The sequence below is a fragment of the Sapajus apella genome, unplaced genomic scaffold (assembly GCF_009761245.1).
Source record: "Sapajus apella isolate SASKATOON/1434 unplaced genomic scaffold, GSC_monkey_1.0 scaffold2, whole genome shotgun sequence".
NCBI lineage: Eukaryota > Metazoa > Chordata > Mammalia > Primates > Cebidae > Sapajus > Sapajus apella.
Genome location: NW_022436942.1, coordinates 80,710,613 through 80,716,315, shown reverse-complemented (window position 1 = coordinate 80,716,315; position 5,703 = coordinate 80,710,613). Strand labels below are relative to the sequence as shown.

The 5,703-nt window shown below is 48.8% G+C and overlaps 1 non-coding gene across 1 annotated transcript; it reads right to left on the bottom strand.

The window, feature by feature from the left end:
- Positions 1 to 5,124: 5,124 nt before the first annotated feature.
- LOC116527632 lies at positions 5,125 to 5,240 on the bottom strand. The gene has a single exon (XR_004258633.1). It is a non-coding gene; the product is annotated as a U5 spliceosomal RNA (small nuclear RNA).
- Between the last annotated feature and the right edge of the window lie 463 nt (positions 5,241 to 5,703).

The following is a 5,703-nucleotide window of genomic DNA, read 5'->3' as shown; positions in this document are numbered from 1 at the left end:
AGTAGTAGGGCTGGACTTGGCGGCTCACGACTGTAATCTCAATGCTTTGGATACCAAGGCAAGCGGATAGGTTGAGGTCAGGAGTTTGAAAGCAGTCTTGGCAACATAGCAAGGTTCCAGACCTGTCTCTACAAAAAATAAACAAAATTAGCTTGGCGTGGTGGCACGCACCAGTGGTCCCAGCTGCTTGGAAAGCTAAGACAGGAGGATGGTCAAGGCTGCAGTGAGCTGTGATCAGGTCATTGCACTTCAGCCTGGGTCAGAGTGAGACCCTGTCTCCAAAAAAAAAAAAAAAAAGTTTTGTTGAATAAGCGCGTAGATTCAAAGGTTGAAATAGCCTACTTGTTTGTTACCTTTTAGAGACTGGCTGACATCTAAATAGATTTGTGCTCAAGGTAGGAGTTTGAACTCAGTGATTGCTAAGGTTCCTTCCAACTTGTTTTTGTTGTTGTTATTGTTGAGAAAGGGTCTTGCCCTGTTGCCCAGACTTCAGTGCAGTGATGAGATCATAGCTCGCTGTAGCCTTGAACTCCTAGGCTCCAGCAATCCTCCTGCCCTGCCTCCCAAGGAGCTGGGGCTAAAGGCACATGCCCCATGCCCAGCTAATTTTTTTCTTTTTTTTTTTTTTTTTTGAGATGGAGTCTCTGTCGCCTAGGCTTGAGTGCAGTGGCATGATCTTGGCTCACTGCAACCTCTGCCCCCTGGGTTCAAATGATTCTCCTGCCTCAGCCTCCTGAGTAGCTGGGACTACAGTCACTTGCCACCACGTCCGGCTAATTTTTTTGTAGTTTTTAGTAGAGAGGAGCTTTCACCATCTTGACCAGGCTGGTCTTGAACTCCTGACCTCGTGATCCACCCACCTCAGCCTCCCAAAGTGCTGGGATTATAGGTATGAGCCACCGTACCTGGTCTTGAGATGCGTCTTGCTATATTTCTCAGGCTGGCCTCAAGTTCCAGGGCTCAAGGGATCCCCGCCCCCAACATCAGTATCCTGGTGTGACTACTGGCATGTGCCACTATGCCTGGCTCAATTTCTATTTATTTACTTATTTATGAGACAGGGTCATGCTCTGTTGCCCAGGCTGGAGCACAGTGGCGTGATCATGGCTCACTAAACCCTCAAACTCCTGGGCTCAAGCTATTTTCCCTCCTGAGTAGCTGGGACTCTAAGTGCATGGCAACATGCCTGGCTAATTAAAAAAAAAAATTTTTTTTTTTGTAGAAACAAGGTCTTGCTATGTGGCCCAGGCTGGCCTTAGATTTCTGAGCTCAAGCAATCCTCCCAAAGTACTAGGATTACAGGAGTAAGCCACTGCACCTGGCCCTTAAAGGAATTTCTTTTTTTCTTTTTCTTGTTTGAGACAGAGTCTTGCTCTGTTGCCCAGGCTGGAGTGCAGTGATGCAATTGGCTCACGGCAGCCTCCGCCTCCCGGGCTCAAGCTATGCTCCTGCCCCAGCCTCTGGAGTAGCTGGGATTACAGGTGCCCCCCAACCATGTCTGGCTTGCTTATTTATTTATTTATTTATTTTTATTTTATTTTATTTTATTTTGAGACGGAGTCTCGCTCTGTCACCCAGGCTGGAGTGCAGTGGCGCCGTCTTGGCTCACTGCAACCTCTACCTCCTGGGTTTAAGCTATTCCCCTGCCTCAGCCTCCCAGGTGGCTGGGACTACAGGCACACGCCACACTGCCTAACTAATTTTTTGTATTTTAGTAGAGATGGGGTTTCACCATTTTGGCCAGTATGGTTTCAATCTCCTGACCTCGTGGTCTGCCCACCTCAGCCTCTCAAAGTGCTGGGATTACAGCTGTGTGCCACCACACCCGGCCTAATTTCTTTATTTTTAGTAGAGTTGGGGTTTCACCATGTTGGCCAGGATGGTCTCAAACTCCAGACCTCAGGTGATCTACCTGTCTGGGCCTCCCAAAGTGCTGGGATTACAGGTGTGAACCACTGCTCTAGGCCTAAAGAAATTTTTTTTTTTTTTTTTGTTTACTTGAGGTGGTGTCTCACTCAGCTGTCCAGGCCAGAGTGCAGTGGCACAATCTCAGCTCACTGCAACCATCGTCTCCTAGTTCTAGTGATTCTCCCTTCTCAGCCTCCTGAGTAGCTGGGATTTCAGGCACCCATTATGCCTGGCTAAGTTTTGTATTTTAGTAGAGATAAGGTTTCACCATGTTGGCCAAGTTGGTCTTGAACTCCTGACCTCAGGTGATCCGCCCGCCTCGGGCCTAAAGGAACTTCTAAATGAAGTGCTTCTCAAGCAGAAACCAAGAACGAGTTCTCAGCAGCAGTGAGTTCCCATTTGTGAGAAACACTAGTGTGATGAATCAAAACAATCTATATGAAAGAGCTTTGGACCAGGCACGTTGGGTCATGCCTCTGTTCCTAGCACTTTGGGAGGCCCTGGCAGGAGGACAGCTTGAGCCCAGGGGTTCAAGACCAGCCGGGCAATACAGCGAAACCCTACGAAAAATCAAAGATTAGCCAGCCATGGTGGCACGCACATGAGCCCAGGAGGTCAAGGCTTCAGTAAGCCAAGATCACACTACTGTACTCCAGCCTGGGTAACAGAATGAGACCTTGTCCCCCCCCCCAAAAAAAAAATTAAATAAATAACATTAACCACGTGTGGTGATGCATGCCTATAGTCCCAGCTACTGAGGAGGGAGGAGGCTAAAGTTGGAGGATTACTTGACCCCAGGAATTAGAGGGTACAGTAAGCCCTCATTCTGCCATCTCATTCCAGCCTGGTTGACAGAGCAAGACCTTGTCTCTCTCTCTCTCTCTCTCTGTCTCACACACACACACACACACACACAAACACACGGCCGGGCACAGTGGCACACACCTGTAACCCCAGCACACTGGGAGGCTGAGGCGGGTGGATCACTTGAGGTCAGGAGTTTGAGACCAGGCTAGCCAACATGGTGAAACCCTGTCTCTACTCAAAACAATTAGCTGGGCATGGTGGTGTATATACCTGTAGTCCCAGCTACTCAGGAGGCTGAGGCAGAAGGATCACTTGAACCCAGGAGGTAGAGGTTGTAGTGAGCTGAGATTTTGCCACTGCACTCCAACCTGGGCGATGACAGTGAAACTCTGTCTCAAAAAACAAACAGGCCGGGCATGGTGGCTCACACCTGTAATCCCAGCACTTTGGGAGGCTGAGGCAGGTGTATCACAAGGTCAAGAGATCGAGAGCATCCTGGCCAACAGGATGAAACCCCATCTCTACTAAAAATACAACAAATTAGCCAGGCATGGTGGCATGCACCTGTAATCCCAGCTGCTCGGGAGGCTGAGGCAGGAGAATCGCTTGAACCCGGGAGGCGGAGTTTACAGTCAGCCGAGATCGTGCCACTACACATCAGCCTGGGTGACAGTGCAAGACTCAGTCTCAAAAACATCCAAACAAACAAACAAAAAAGTAGCTGGTTTGTATTAGCTTCCTAGGGCTGCTATAACAAACTACCGAAACCTGGGTGGATTTGAACAAGAGAAACGTACTGCCTCACCGTTCTGGGGCTGAAGTCTGATGCGAAGGTGTCAGCAGGGCTCTCTTCCCTCTGAAGGCTCCAGGTTCCATGCTCCTCTCCCAGCTTCTGGTGTCCCCAGGCGTTCATTAGATTACAGATGCATCACCCCATCCTCCTTCTTACGAATTTTGCCTTCACCGTGTCTGTTCTCTGTGTCTATGTGTCTCTGTGCCCAAACTTCCTTTTTGGAAGATTCCCGTCATATTGGAGTCAGGCCCACCTCATTAACCAACTCAATTACTCCTATAAAGATCCTGTTTCCTGAGATCACATTCCAAGGTGCTGGGGGCAGGACCTTGGAATTTATTCATTTATTTATTTATTTATTTTTATTTTTTGAGACGGCATCTAGCACTGTCGCCCAGGCTGGAGTGCAATGGCGCGATCTCAGCTCACTGCAACCTCTGCCTCCTGGGTTCAAGCGACTCTCCTGCCTCAGCCTCCTGAGTAGCTGGGACTACAGGCATGTGCCACAACACCCAGCTAATTTATTTTAGGAGAGATGGAATTTCACCATGTTGGCCAGGATGGTCTCGATCTCCTGATCTCATGATCTGCCCACCTTGGCTTCCCAAAGTGCTCGGATTACAGGCATGGAATTTATTTTTTATTTTATTTTTTAAGATGGAATCTTGCTCTGTAGCCCAGGCTGGAATGTAGAGGCAAGATCTCAGCTCACTGCAACCTCCACCTCCCAGGTTCAAGTGATTGTCCTGCCTCAGCCTCTGGAGTAGTTGGGATTACAGGCTCCAGCCACTACATACAAATAATTTTTGTACTTTTAGTAGAGACAGGGTTTCACCATGTTGGCCACGCTGGTCTTGAACTCCTGACCTCAGATGACCTGCCCGCACAGGCATGAGTCACCACACCTGGCCTAGGGGCAGGACTTTAACCTGTCTCTTTGGAGGGCACACAAGTCAACCCATAACAGGGGTCCAAGAATGACACAAGGTTTCCTGCTGGGGTCAACATGATGGTTCTAGGTCCAGTCATTACACCCGTATTTCAGTGTATAGGGGGAATAAATGTATTTTTAAATTTATTTATTTTTTGAGTCAGAAGCTTCCTTTGTCTACGAGACACGAGTACAGTAGCCTGATCACAGCTCACTGCAGCATCAACTTCCCCAGGCTCAGGTGATTCTCCCACCTCCGCCCCCCAAGTAGCTGGGACTACAGGCATGCACCACCATGCCTGGATAATTTTTATATTTTTAGTAGTAGAGATGAGTTTTTACCATGTTGCACAGGCTGGTCTTGATCTCCTGAGCTCAAGTGATCTGCCCACTGTGGCCTCCCAACATGCTGGGATTATAGGTGTGGACCTCCACGCCTGGCCATATTTTTTGAGACGTGGTCTTGCTCTGTCACCCAGGCTGGAGTGCAGTGGCGTGATCGCAGCTCACTGCAGCGTTGACCTCCTGGGCTCAGGTGATCCTCCCACCTTAGCCTCCTGAGTAGCTGGAACCACAGGCACACACCACCACACCTGACTTATTTTTTTATTTTTACTTTTGTGGAGATAGGGTGTCACTATGTTGCCCAGGCTGGTCTTTTTTTTTTTTTTTTTTTTTTCCCATCAGCCCCGAAGAAACAGGGCCTCAAAAAATTGAATTAAGACTCAGAATTATTCCTCTCCATGGAAATCTTTAGTAAAAGGTGAAAGATTTGTATGATTTGAAGAGAAACCAGAGTATGCCCAGGCTGGTCTTGCTCTCCTGGGCTCAAGCCATCCTCCCAAAAGATCTCTCATCCTCCCAGCATGCTGGGATTACAAGTGTCAACCACTGCTCCCAGCCCAACAAACGGTTTTCTCTGTAACACTCTACACTTCTTTTTTTTTGAGATGGAGTCTCACTCTGTCACCCAGGCTGGAGTGCAATGGTGCTATCTCGGCTCACTGCAAACTTTGCCTCCCAGGTTCAAGCAATTCTCTTGCCTCAGCCTCCTGAGTAGCTGGGATTACAGGCATGTGCCACCACGCCCAGCTAATTTTTGTATTTTTAGTAGAGACAGGGTTTCGACATCTTGGCCAGGCTGGTCTTGAACTCCTGACCTCGTGATCCATCTGCCTCGGCCTCCCAAAGTGCTGGGATTACAGGCGTGAGCCACCGCGCCTGGCAACACTCTACACTTCTAACACCAGATGTGGAGGGGTTT